Raw genomic sequence first — 15,244 nt, 5'->3', positions numbered from 1 at the left:
TATTTAAATAATTATAATACGAATAAGAAAAATTAAAGTATTTAAAAAAAGTTATATGAAAACTTTTCTAAGGTTTAATATATAACGCGTACACGAAAAAACTTCGGCGTTAAAAAAAGTAACCGTAATTTTTATAATAAACCGAATTATATATATAATAACTTAATAATTTCGTTTATTTAAGTTTATGTTTAAGAATTATAATTAGGTTTTTAATATATAAGAGTACCTTTAACGTATTAAATTAAATTTGCGAAAATTAAATTAATAAAAATACCTACCTTAATAAGCATTTTTATTAATTTAATGTTTTTTAATATCGCGTTTTAAGTAGCGAAACTTCTTGAAATAACTTAATACTTTAAAAAAGATACTACTATATTTAATACACTTATTATAAGGGAATAAATAGAATAAATTAAAAGAAATAAAGAAAAAAGGGCTAGTTAAACTAATATGCCGATTTAAATTAAATAAGTAAGGTGTATACGTACGAATCACCTTTAATTAATATAGTGCAATAAGTCCCCTTAGTGAGGCTTATTATTTATTAAGCTTATTTAATAAGTTTAATTTATGTTTTTTAATTTATTTTATTTTAATTACGTATTTATATTTAATATATAATAATATTTTTAATATATATTAAAAATTATAATAATATATTATAATATTTTAAATAAAATAGTTCGTAATAAAGCTATTAGTAATTAATCGTGAGGTAGATTAACGAATTTTAATAACTCGTACTTTTATATTTTAAGTTATTTAAACTTTTAATAATTAATAACTATAGTTTACTTTTTAAAAATTTTAAGTTTAATACGTTTTAAGCTTTAAAGAATTTCCTTTTTAAACGTTAATTTAAATAATAGTTAATAACGTTATATATTTAAAACTTTCGCTCGTATATTAAGTAATTTTATAAAAGACGTTTATTAAAATTAACTTATAATATATATATTAACGTAGTTTATTACCGAGTCGCTTATATTATTAAGTCGCCCACTTTTACTACTTTTTAATACTTTTATATAAGTTAATTTAATTATAACACATTAAATTAATTAAAACTACTCGCTATCGAAATCGTTACTTAATTTTATAACGTGGTTTACTATTAAGTCGGATATATTATTAAGTCGGACACTTTTTTTACATCTCGATATTTCTATATAAATTTATTTAATTATAACGCTTTAAATTAATTAAAATTACTCGCTATCCGATTCGCTACTCAATTTTATATCCTTTTTACACGTTCGCGCATTATAACCGGTTTCGCCGCAGTTGCCACAGCGCCTACCGCCCGTCGCGCGTCGTTTCGACGAGCTACCATTTTCGCCTTCGCCGGTCGGTGGACGCTTCCCCTTTGCCTTCTCGTCCTGTAGCGCTTGAGATTCCTTAATAGTAAAGGCTTTTTTAAGCTGGACTTATAATTTTTTAGCTTTCCGGCGCTTTAAAAGGGCCAAATTGGCATTTTAAAGGGTGCGGACCTGATTTTTTAATATGGTCACCTTGTGGGCTATTCGGGTTATACCTTTCGCTATTTAGTTTATCGTATTTAAAATTAGCGTTAAAAAACTTTTTAATAGGTAAATACCCTTTTTTAATATAAATAAAGTGCCTAGTCGTTTATTACGGGTTAAACGGCGTTTAGGGGTTATATATATTTAAAGTCCCGGGTCGCGACTACTCCGGTGTAAGCGTCCGAAGTTATATATTTAGCTTATTTATTACTTCGTCCGGATAGTGAGGTACTAAGCCGGATACGCTGAATTTAAATTTAATATTAGTTTCCGTAAAAACAATAAAATATGCGGCCTTAAACGCGATAAAAAACTTAAGCTTCGTAATATAGTTTATCGAGGCTTTAATAAATAGCTCGATTTCCTTTAAATAAGCACGTTTTAAAGGCGAATAAAGTGCTATATCGAGAGGTTAAAGCAGGTGTAATAAATAAAGAGGTATATTAATAATAATAATGTTATTATTTTAGTAGTATACTTCGAATTCGGCCGAAATATAGCTTTCGTAGCCGTCGAGAATTAAAAAGCGGTAGCGACCTTTTATTTACGATTTGGTATGTTTATCGAAATACTTAATCTAGTTTAAACTTATCTCGTTATCGGTTTATTTATTAAAAATCGGTTTAATTACTTAATCGCTTAGTAAACTATTTTCGCGCGATTAGTTCGCGAGGTAATATTAGCTTTAAACGATTAAAAAAAACGGAATACACTAGCTTTATAAATTAATATATTTAATAGCCGTCGACTATTCTCGATTATTAGGTTAAACCGATTTCGTTTTCCTACGCCGATTAATACGTATTATAACGAGTATTAACCCGATTATATTTATTATAAAGCCGGTTTCGTCGAAATTCTATATATTCTCGTCGACGATGCCGTATTTAACCTTAATATTAATAACTAGGCTAAATTAGCCGGAAATAACCTTCGGATTTTTATAGAGAGCCCTTTAGTAGTTGTACCGACGGTTTATTTTAGTCTTAAGGTCCGGGTTACGGTCGATAAAGCGCCTAGCCTAGTGCTTATTAACGCGGTCGCCGCCGCGCGACGCGATGAAGAGATTAGCTATATTTTTTATACTAGCTATCTTTAAAGGCATCCCTCGGGTATCTAGATTAATTATATACTTACGAAACACCTCTTTTTTAATAATATTTAATTTATACTTTAAGTATCGGATTTCGCGTTGTACGGTTTAGCCGTGAAGTCGGTCGCTAAGGGTGAATAATAAGACGACGTAGTGTTTCGCCGCAGCTTTTTAATTAACTCGGGTTAGACCGTTTTGTAACGCTTAAATTACTAAGGTTATCCGTTTTTCTTAAAATAAATAAAACATTATAGTTATAAAATTATTACGCGTTAAAGTTTAATTAAATAAATCGGTAATAAAAGTGTCCGACTTAATAATATATTCGACTTAATAACAAACCACATTATATTTACTTTAATTTTTTAATATAACACTTTATTCGCTTTTAAAGCGTATTTATTCGAAGGAAATCGAGCTATTTATTAAAGCCTTAATAAACTATATTACGAAACTCGAGTTTTTTATCGCATTTAAAGCTATATATTTCGTTATTTTCATAAAAGTTAATATTAAATTTAGATTTAATATATCCGGTTTAATATCTTATAATTTAAACGAGGTAATTAATAAACTAAATATACGTCTCCGGACGCTTATATTTAACCTATCCTATCCGGGGACGGCTATGTTACGACCTGACCTACTCATGCGGCCAAGAACGAAGTATAGGCAGCCACGGAAGTGCGATACCCCGCCAGAAGGACTGGAGACCCCGGACAAGAAGAACTGCCATAAGCACTAGCTATAAGTCACGTGACGGATTAGTCGGATTACGAAGGAATAGCTACTAATCTAAGTGAGCTAACGGATCAAGGGCTTATTTTAAAATAATAAATAAACCTCTAATTTAAAGCTTAGGTGCTTATTTTAAGGTAACGAATAAGTTAACAAGCTAACTATTAATAAGGGAGCGAAGCTAAATATAAGAATAGATATTTTTTTATATAGTTTCTTAAATACTCTCGCTTACTTAGTAATTAATTTAAGCATTAATCTTTACTTATTAATAAGGCATATACCTTAACGATTTATTATAATACTATAAGTAACGCTTTAGCATTTATTTAAAACTTAATTACTTTATTACTTTACCGATAGTGTGATTTTATTACCCGTTTAAATACTCTCTCGCATTGCCAGTATAAACCTGCGTACGTTTTACCAGGTTTTTATTTAGACCCCTAATAGGCATCGTTATATTTTAATTACTCTTATTCTTACGAGTCACTACCTGGACCCAGAGCAATATTCAACATTATGGCACCTTAAACCCTAGCCGAAAGTACTATTAATAACCTTACGGGAGGACTTAACGTTTTCGCAATGATCCGACACCTATAGGCACAGCTTAAACAAGTGAAGAACGAGAACACTCAGCTCGTTAAATAGATCACTATTATGCCTGTCCCGACCACGGGACACGGTAGGTTTAAGCTTGCGCCCCCGCAGATTTATAATAGTAAAGAAGGAAACGTCTAAGGTTTCTTTACGCAGGTTAAGGCTTACCTACGCTTTTATGCCCACACTATTACTACCGAACAAGATAAAGTCCTATACGCCGCAGGATTCTTTAAGGGAAACGTATTTGCATAGTTCGAACCCATTATGCGCGATTATCTCGATAACCCCGATGAGGATAATTAAAAAGACGATACTAAGAGACTCTTCCGCAGTTATACCGGGTTTAAAAAGAAACTAAAGGCTACTTTCGGAAATCCCGATAAAATCCGGACTATAGAACGGATGCTTATATAGCTTAAATAAAAGGGATCGGTATCCCAATACGCCGCTAAGTTTAAATAAATCTTTTCTAAGACGGAATAAAACGACGATAACGCTTTAATAATACTCTTTTACGCCGGGCTGCGAGAAGAAATAAAGAACGAAGTAAGCTGGGAAAATAAACCGGATAACTTTAATAACTACGTTAAAAAGATTATTAAAATTAATAATTAACTATACGAATGACGATTCGAGCGACGAGGACACTAAGGATTCCGAGCTAATAATAATAAATTAAAGGCTAATAATAAGCGACCTATTTAACGATAAGCATTAAAAAAGACCTCTTTTAATTTCCATAGCGGACTTATAGACCTCGACGCCACCCAGTATAACAAAAACGATAAGAAATAAAACGCTACCTGTTATAACTATTAAAAGAAAGGATATTACGCTAGGGACTGCCGAAATAAAAGGTATTTAAACTAGTACCCGAAGAACGACATATTAACGCTATTAAAAAAAACCGGCCACAGTAACTATTAAGGGAAACCAGGAAACGCCACATGGCAACCTCTCCTAAACAGCCTGTTATAACGATAGCTGCGCCATTTACTTGGCAGACAAAGAAGGAACCGGATAGTTCCCTAAGAAACCACGAAAAGGAAACAAGGAGCATAGAACCGTGGCTATAATGCGCCGGACGCACGAAATAAACCTTAGCGACTCCGACTCGGACACTAACGGTACCGAAGAATAGTTGGTAAACCTCGAACGGCTTATTAAAATAACCCTAAGCAACCTCGCAACCGAATTACTTAAGTTTCGGGACCTCGACGACAATAAATGGATCGCTATTACAGGAATAACTTGTTTAAAATTAAAAGCAGAACAATAATAGCTCATTACGAAGGGATTCGACAAGGGAATTTACGCTAATTACGCCGTTAAAAACGACCCTCGGGTCTCGCCCGCTAATAATATACACTTTACGCTTTTTTAAATTTCGTGTGTACACGACGGATATATAGAGTATCTCGAGGAGAAACTTATGAACAAGTAGTTTCCCCGACGAATTAGGCGAACACTTATTACACGTTTATACTTAGACCACCTAATCGAGAAAGTTAAGACGTTTATACTTAACCCCCGAAAGGTTTACCTATTAATAAAAGAAGACTTTAAGTGGCCTAGGAAATGCTATTTAAAAGAACGACTATAGGACTAATATAACTAACTATAGTGTATAGTATACGCCTACGATAAAGCCACGGCACTATAGCAAATGTGCGAAAACACGACGCCCGAAACACAACTGGCGATAAGACTAAGATCACTAAAAGTAATCTACTATGAGACCTATGACGCGCCACCATCAGCTAGTAGCGCCTCACGATAACGACTCTTCCTAACAATAAAAGGAGAAACCATTAGGATTGCAAAACGAGCTAATCGGCTGGTGGCAAGCGGCAATACTCCTATAATCCAGTGGTACTAAAATAATAATACCACTAAACCTATTTGCCAGCTACGATTCGTGAGGCCTAGAGGAACTAACCTACGAACCTTAAAACGACGCTACGAAATATTACCACTATTAAACTACACCCCTATGCCCACGTTTACTTTTAATTAATAAGCGACTCTGCGCCGAACAAAAAACATGAGAGGAGACCTCGGCCGTAAAAGATAACAGTCGGGAAATAGAAGCCGCCGATTATAAAGGGACGATATTAAGCGGGATAAAACAGATTTCTATGCTATATAATAAATAATTAAAATATCCACGGGCATATTATATTAACGATAAACGTAAAAAGAGCCTGCGTTAACGCGTTATTTGATAGCGGAGCGCAAAGAAATTATATTTCACTAAGAATCGTTAATAGCTTAAAATTAAAATAGTAAGAAAAAAACGCCCTATACCGATTTAAAACCGTTAATAAAGGACTTATAATGTACGAAAGTGGAGAGATACGGAAAAAAATCGCGAACTTTTTTATTACCATCGGGTAACAATATAAACGAATCACGTGTAACATTACGAAAGTATTAAAATACGATATAATTTTAAAGATACCCTAGTTACGGGTAAGTAATCCTAGAGTTAATTAAAAAACTAGCCGTTTTTAATAGAATATATTAAAAAGGAGCTTAGCCACTAAGCAGCGTTTATAGAAAGAACCCTTAAATAAGTTAATAACACTTAAAGCCTACGTTATAGTTAAAGAGTTAAAACTAAACGTCACTATATAAATACCGGATAACTATAAGAAATTCAGCGACCTATTTAGTAGAGAATTAAAAACAGGATTATTAAAACACACACGATAAGATTATAAGATACCCTTTAAAAAAGGGAAAGAACCTCATTTTATATCGACGTACCGATTAAACCAGGAACACGAATAAACCTTAAAAGACTATATCGAAAAAAACCTCGCTAAAGAATACGTCTAACCATTTACATTACTAACAGGATACCTTATACTTTTCGTGCCGAAAAAAAGTAAAAACGAGAAACTTAAATAGCGGATATACATCGATTATCGTAAACTTAACGATATTACTATTAAGAACTAAAACCCTTTACCCTTAATTAACGACCTACAAGATAAACTATACCGAGCTAGAATCTTTACGGCTTTAAACCTACCGAATACCTACGGGCTTATTAGGATTAAAAAAAGGAAGGAATAAAAAACCGCGTTTCGAACTAAGTATAAACACTTTAAATACCTCGTTATGCTTTTCGGCTTAACTAACGCTTTAGCTAGCTTTTAAAGCATAATTAATCACGTATTACGAGAATACATCGATAAGTTCATCGTTGTCTACCTCGATAATATCCTTATTTATTCGGAAAACAAAAAACGGCATAAAGAGTATATAAAGCTAATACTTTAAAAATTATAAGATATTAACCTATTAATTAACCTTAAAAAAACGAGTTTCATAAGTAATTAGTCACTTTTATAGGATACGTAGTATCCCTAGGAGAAATTCGAATAGAATCTTTTAAAGTATTAATAGTTAAAAAGTAGCCTACGCCTATAAACGCTATAAAAGTCCGATCGTTCTTTAGACTAGCTAATTATTATAGGATCTTTATCCCTAGGTTTAATAAAATAGCGACACCCTTAACGAACCTGACTAGAAAAGACGAACTATTTCGATGGACGAAAACGGAAGAATCGGCCTTCCAAGATCTTAAAAAAAGAATCGCCAGCGAACCGGTACTTCGCATAATAAACCCTACTAAACTATTTAAAGTCGAGACCGACGTATCAGATTATACGATCGAAGGGCAGCTTAATTAACGGGACAATAGCGGGAAGCTACACTTAGTAGTATTCTTTTTTAAAAAAATAAATAAACTAAAGCTTAATTATTAAATTTACGATAAGGAATTAATAGCTATTATTAAAGTATTCGAAGAATAGAGGCATTATTTAAGCGGAATAAAAATACTAATAAAGGTTTATATAGACTATAAAAACCTTATATCGTTTACTACTAGTAAAGAGTTAAATAAACGTTAAGTACGATGGGTAGAATTCTTATCGGAATTCAATTTCACTATCATCTACCGGAAAAAAGTGAAAACGGACGAGCCGACGCGCTTAGCCGTCGACCAAACCACTAAGAGAAAATCTCAGCCGAAACCCGGACTATTTTTACGCAAAACTAAAATAGTAATTTTATACTATCTCGACAAATTAATATAATTAATAATATAATGCACGATAATAAATAAATCGCGAGATTCCGGACGTACCACGAATAAATAAACACTATATAATTTATACTATTAAAAGCCGGCTTAAAAAACGGCCTAGTATATTACCACGGTAAACTAATATCCCGGAATAATATAAACAAGAGTTTATTAAGAAATTCCACGAACACCCTGCACACGGCCATTAAGGAATCTATAAAACCTAAAAACGAATCGCTAAACTATACGACTATAAAAGTTTTAAAGACTAGGTCGCCAAAATTATAAAGGAATATAACCTCTACAATAAAGTTAAAACGGCTAGGCATCGACCCTATAGAGAACTACAGCCAATCCCACCACTTAATAAAGCCTAAAAAATCATCGCCTTAAATTAGATTATTAAACTACTACCGTTAAAAAAGCTATTAATTAAAGCTATATACGACAGCGTTCTAATTATTACGGATAAATTCACGAAATACACTTACTTCTTACCGTACAAAGAAGCTAATACCGCCGAAAATTTAGCGTACACTTTCCTTAAGACAATCGCTAATTAATATAGGCTATTAAAAGCTATTATCTCGGATAAAGATAAGCTACTCACATTTAAATTTTCAAAATCGCTTATGGCACAACTCGGTATTAAGCATAAACTATCCACGGCTTACCACCCGTAAATAGACGGCTAAACCGAACGAATAAACTAGATATTAAAATAATACCTCCGATATTACGTTAACTACGAATAAAATAATTAGGTACGACTATTACTAATAGTATAATTTATATATAATAGCGTAGATAACGAAATAACACGTATATTATTATTTAAAGCAAATTACGGGTTCGACTTTAATATTATAAAAAACCCCTTAGAAAAAAAGGTAGCACCGATAGCGACTGTTTAAGTCGAAAAACTAAAAAAATTATAAATATCGCTACAGGAAAACCTTACCTTTCTCTAGAAAAGGATAGAAGAACACGCTAATAAAACGCGGTTAAAGGGACTAATTTTTAAAAAGGAAAAAAAAGTTTACCTCTTACAACGAAATATTAAAACTAAGCGACTAAGCGAGAAACTGGATTTTAAAAAGATTAAACTATTTAAAATCGTAGAAATTATTTTAAAAACTAATTATCGACTATTATTATTAAAAACTATAAAAATATAACGTGGTTTACCATTAAGTGGCCCGTATTATTAAGTGGTTCACCTTTATTACTTCTCGACCCTAATTAAACTTTAACGCGTAATAACTTTATAATTATAATACTTAATTTAAGTTAAAAAAACCGGATCGATTTAGCTATTTAAGCGATACGAAAGCCTTTAAATTTATGAAGTAAAAGAGATACTATAAAAGTATACAACGTTCTTAAAACTACTTTACGTTACCGAATCCACGGCCGAACCCTACGACACGATATCCGATACCCACGGTATAAATTAAATACGAATAAAAAAGAGGTATTTCGTAAGTATATAATTAATCTAGATACCCGCGGGATATTTTTTAAGATCGCTAATATAAAAGATATAGCTAATCTCCTCACCGCATCGCGCGACGGCGAGCGCGTTAGTAAACACTGGGTTAAGCGCTTTATTAACCGGAACCTAAACTTTAAAACTCGAATAAACCGTCGGTACGATTATTAAAGGGCTTTTTATAAAAATTTAAACGTTATTTCCGGTTAGTTTAAGCTGGTCGCGAATATTAAGGCTAAATACGGTATCGTTAACGAGGATATATAAAATTTCGATAAGACCGGCTTTATAATAAACATAATCGGGTTAACCCTTGTCGTAACACGCGCCGATCGGCGTAGGAAGGCGAAATCGGTCCAGCTTAGTAATCGGGAATGGTCGACGGCGATTAAATATATTAATTCGTAAGGCTGGTGTATCCCGCCGTTTTTAATCGTTTAAGGCTAATATCACCTAACGAACTAAGCCACCGAATACGATTTACCGGGCGATTAAGTAATTAAACCGATTTCTAATAAATAGACCGATAATAAAACAGGCTTAGATTAAATTAAGCACTTCGATAAATATACTAAATCGTAAACGAAAGGTCGCTACCGCCTCTTAATTCTCGACAGCTACGAGAGCTATATTTCGGCCGAATTCGAGGCATACTACTAAAATAACGATATTATTATAATTAATATACCTCTTTATTTATCGCACCTGCTCTAACTTCTCGATATAGTACTTTATTTACCTTTAAAGCGTATTTATTTAAAAAAAATTAAGTTATTTATTAAGGCCTCGATAAATTATATTACGAAGCTCGAATTCTTTATTATATTTAAAGCTATATATTTCGCTATTTTTACGAAAACTAATATTAAATTTAGATTTAACGTATCCAGCTTAATACCTTATAACCCGAACGAAGTAATTAATAAGCTAAATATACGTCTCCAGACGCCTACATCTAGCCTATCCCGTCCGGGGACAGCCAATACCTATAACCCTTAAACGCCGTCTAACCCCTAACAGATAACTAAACACTTTATTTATATTAAAAAGAGGGTATTTATTTATTAAAGAAGCTCTCCGACGCCGATTTTAAATACGGTAAACTAAATAACGAAGAGTATAATTAAAATAGCCTATAAAATAACCCTTATATATAATCGGATACGTACTTTAAAAAAAACTAATTTAGCCCTTTCGAAACGCCGGAAAGCCAAAAAGTCGCGAGTCCAGCTTAGAGGAGCCCTTACGATTAAGGAATCTCGAAGGCTGTAGAACAAGAAAGTAAAAAGGAAGCGTCCAGCGACCGACGAAGGCGAAAATGGTAGTTTATCAAAGCGGCGCGCGACGGGCGGCAGGCGCTGTAACATTTGCGGCCAAACAGGTTATAATGCGTGAACATATAAAAAAGATATAGAATTAAATAGCGATTCAAATAACGAGTAGTTTTAATTAATTTAAAGTGTCGTGGTTAAAATAACTTTTATAAAAGTATCGAGAAGTAATAAAGGTGAACTACTTAATAATACGGGCCACTCAATGGTAAACCACGTTACCCCGTATTTTATATCTCTTTATTTAAACTAGTATTAAAAAATACTAAACTCAAAACATAACTAAAAATCGAAACAAATTAATACGAGTACGAAATCGAAAAGATACTTAATAAAAAGCGAGTAAAACGCGGATAAAAATACCTTGTTTAATAAAAAGACTACTTACCTAAAAAAACACCTAGGAACTTAAAAAATATTTAAAGAACGTCTCTAAGAAATTTTAAAAATTTTAAAAAACGAGAAATCGATATCTGTACCAAACTAATCAACGATACTAAAAGCACCGAAAGAATAAACGTCGACTACCGCATCCGCCTTAGCGCGCTCCGAAACCTCCAGCTCGTTAAAAAAACGAAGGCCACGTTTTGCCATCTCCGACCCACGGGACACCAAGGATTCCCGCTGGACACGAATCCGCTCTAAACGAAAAAAGCCTCTTGGGTATCGCGATAAGCTTTTTCTAAAGCCTCACTAACCTAACGAAGGGAATCGCTGGCCTTTTACTCGGCAGCACGAAAACGTTTCGATTCGTCCATAACCCGAGAAACCGCCGAGACCGACACTCCCGAACCGTCACAGGATAAACTTAAACGAACGTACTCGCGGTAACGCGAGGAACCCTTCATTATTTTACACGTCCATTTACGCGACGAATATAAAAAACACGGCATAACTTCGACTCCGAATTCGTTAATAAATACGATAAGGTTATAACGCTATTCTATTTTTTCGATTTAAAACGAAAAAATTTCTTAATACGACTAAATATAATAAGTATATATTATAAGAAAATTATAAAAAGGAAAAAAAAAGAAACTTACGAAAACTAATAAAAGTAACGGAAAATACTTATGAAACCTAGCGTTTTAGGGACAAAAGCCTGAGAAGAAAGGGGATAATATTACGACTTAACCTACTTATGCGGCTAAAAACGAAATATAGGCAGCCACGGAAGTGCGATACCCCGCCAGAAAGACTAGAAACCCCGGACAAGAAGAACTGCCATAAGCACCAGCTACAAGTCACGTAACGAATTAGTCGGATCACGAAGGAACAGCTATTAATCTAAGTGAGCCAACGGATTAAAGGCTTATTTCAAAATAATAAATAAACCTCTGATCCAAGGCTTAAGAGCTTATTCCAGGGCAACGAATAAGCTAATAAGCTAACCATTAATAAGGGAGCGAAGCTAGATATAAAAATAGATATTTTTTTATATAGTTTCTTAAATACTCTCGCTTATTTAATAATTAATCTAAATATTAATCTTTACCTATTAATAAAGCACATACCTTAACGACCTATTATAATATTATAAACAACGCTCCAGTATTTATTTAAGACTTAGTTACTCTATTACTTTACCGATAGTGTAATTCTATCACCCGTCCAAATACTCTCTCGCATTGCCAGCATAAACCCGCGTACGTTCTACCAGGTTTCTATTTAAACCCCTAATAGGCATCGTTACAGGCTAATACTTACAACCTTTAAACGCTATTTAATCTTTAATAAATAATTAAGAACTTTATTTATATTAAAAAGAGGGTGTTTACTTATTAAGGAAGCTTTTTAACGCCGATTTTAAATGCGGTAAACTAAATAGCGAAGGGTATAATTAAAATAGCTTATAAAATAACCCTTATACGTAAACAAGTGCGTACCCTTTAAGAGGCTAATTTAACACTTTCTAAACGCCGGAAAACTAAAAAAGCACGAGTTTAACTAGGAGGAGCTTTTATTATTAAATTTTTTAAAAACTATAGGACGAGAAGGTAAAAGGGAAGCGTTTAGCGACTAATGAAAGCGAAACGGGGGTCCGTCGAAGCGGAGGGCGGCCGGTGGAAGACGCTGTGGTATTTACGGTAAGATAGGTCATAATACACGAAAATATAAAAAGGATATAAAATCGAGTAGCGAATCGGATAACGAATAAATTTAGTTAATAAAGCGCGTTATAATTAAATAAACCTATATGAAAATATCGAAAAGTGGAAAAAGTAATCTATTAAGTAATATAATCTATTAAATGGTAAACCACGTTATTAATAATAGATATATTTTAATAAATAAAATATTTAAAATTATATTTATTAATATAAAAAATAATAACGAAGTTTCTATTTATTTATTAAATTATATAAATAGTATTATAAAAACGCTAAAACGTCGATATAATTATAAGAAATATAGAATATGATTTAATTTGAAAATGAAAATATTCGAATACGTTTTCACGAATAAATATATAAACATTAAATCGGGTAATTAAAGTTTATATAATACGTTAAGATATAATAAGTTTAATTAAATTACCGAAATAAATACTTTTATTATTAAATTTTTTGTTTTATTAACCTTTTATCAATAGAACCTTTATTTCTTAATTTTTAAAAACTTTAATAATTTTATAATCTTTTTATATATTTGAATAACTATTAATTGTTTAAAAAAAACTATTTTATATAAAGATAGTTTTTAACGGGTATATATACTTTGTTTTTAATAATAATCTCGAATTTATTAACCGACTTTTTAATTTTAAACGTAAAATATAACTCGTTAAATTTCGGTTTTTAAAATATAAAAATATAAAACTTTATAAAGCTAAATTACCCTATATTCTTATTAAACTTTAAAATTATATTAAATACTTAATTAAAAAGAATATATTAAAAGAAAGTTTATAAAAAAACTAAAATTTATATTAAAATAATCTTTAACGATATTATAAAACTTAGAAGTTAATATAAATTTAATAGTTAAATTAATATAAAATTAAATATTCATTAATTATAAGGTAGTTTACCACTAAGTCGGTTATATCACTTCGCCGGTCACTTTTTCTATTTCTCGACCCTTTTATATAAATTAATTTAATTATAACGCTTAAAACTAATTAAAACTATTCGCTATCCGATTCCTCGCTTAATTCTATATCTTTTTACATATTCGCGCATTGTGGCCTGTTTCGCCGCAGATCCCACAGCGCCTGCCGCCCGTCGCGCGCCTCTTCGACAAACCCCTATTTTCGCCTTTATCAGTCGCTGGCCGCTTCTTTTTTACCTTAATCATAAGGGCTCTTTTAAGCTGGACTTGCGATTTTTTATCTCTCCGGCGCTTCGAAAAGGCTAAATTAGCCTTTTGTAATATGCGTATTTAATCTTTTATAAGGGTTATTTTATATATAATTATATATATGCCTTTCGTTATTTAGTTTATCGTTTTTAAAATTAACGTTAAGGAGCTTTTTTAATAAGTAAAGACCTTTTTTTTAATAAAAGAAGAGTGCTTAGTTATTTATTAAAGGTTAAACGGCGTTTAAAGGTCGTAAATATTAGCCGTCCCCGGACGCGATAGGCTAGGTGTAGGTGTCCGGAGACGCATATTTAGCTTATTAATTACCTCGTTAAGGTTATAAGGTATTAAATTAAATGCGTTAAATCTAGATTTAATATTAGCTTCCGTGAAAACAGTAAAATACGCGGCCTTAAAAGCGATAAGGAACTCGAGCTTAATAATATAATTTATAAAGGCCTTAATAAATAGCTCGATTTCCTTCGAATAAGCACGCTTTAAAGGCGAATAAAGTATTATATCGAAAGATTAGAGTAGGTGCGATAAATAAAGAGGCATATTAATAGTAATAATATCGTTATCCTGGTAATATGCCTCGAATTCGGCCGAAATGTAGCTCTCGTGGCTGTTGAGAATCAAGAGGCGGTAGCGACCCTTCGTTTGCGATCTGGTATATTTATCGAAGTGCTTAATCCAGTCTAGGTCTGTCTCGTTATTAGTCTAGCTATTAGAAGTCGGCTTAATTACCTAGTCGCCCGGTAAATCGGTTTCGCGGGACCAGTTCGCGAGGTAATATTAGCCTTAAACGATTAAGAACGGCGAAATATACTAGCTTTGCGAATTAATGTATTTAATAGCCGTTGCCTATTCCCGATTATTAGGCTAGACCGATTTCGTTTTCTTACGCCGATCGTCGTATATTACGACGAAGGTTAACCCGATTATACTTATTATAAAGCCGGTTTCGTCGAAATTATATATATTTTCGTTAACGATATTATATTTAGCCTTTATATTTATAACTAGCGTAAATTAAACGGAAATAACCTTTATATC

The sequence above is a fragment of the Apiospora hydei genome (assembly GCF_038363865.1).
Source record: "Apiospora hydei strain CBS 114990 chromosome Unknown utg000005l_segment0_segment0, whole genome shotgun sequence".
Taxonomy (NCBI): domain Eukaryota; kingdom Fungi; phylum Ascomycota; class Sordariomycetes; order Amphisphaeriales; family Apiosporaceae; genus Apiospora; species Apiospora hydei.
The sequence above is the reverse complement of the archived record's forward strand: the minus strand, read 5'-3'. Positions refer to the sequence as shown.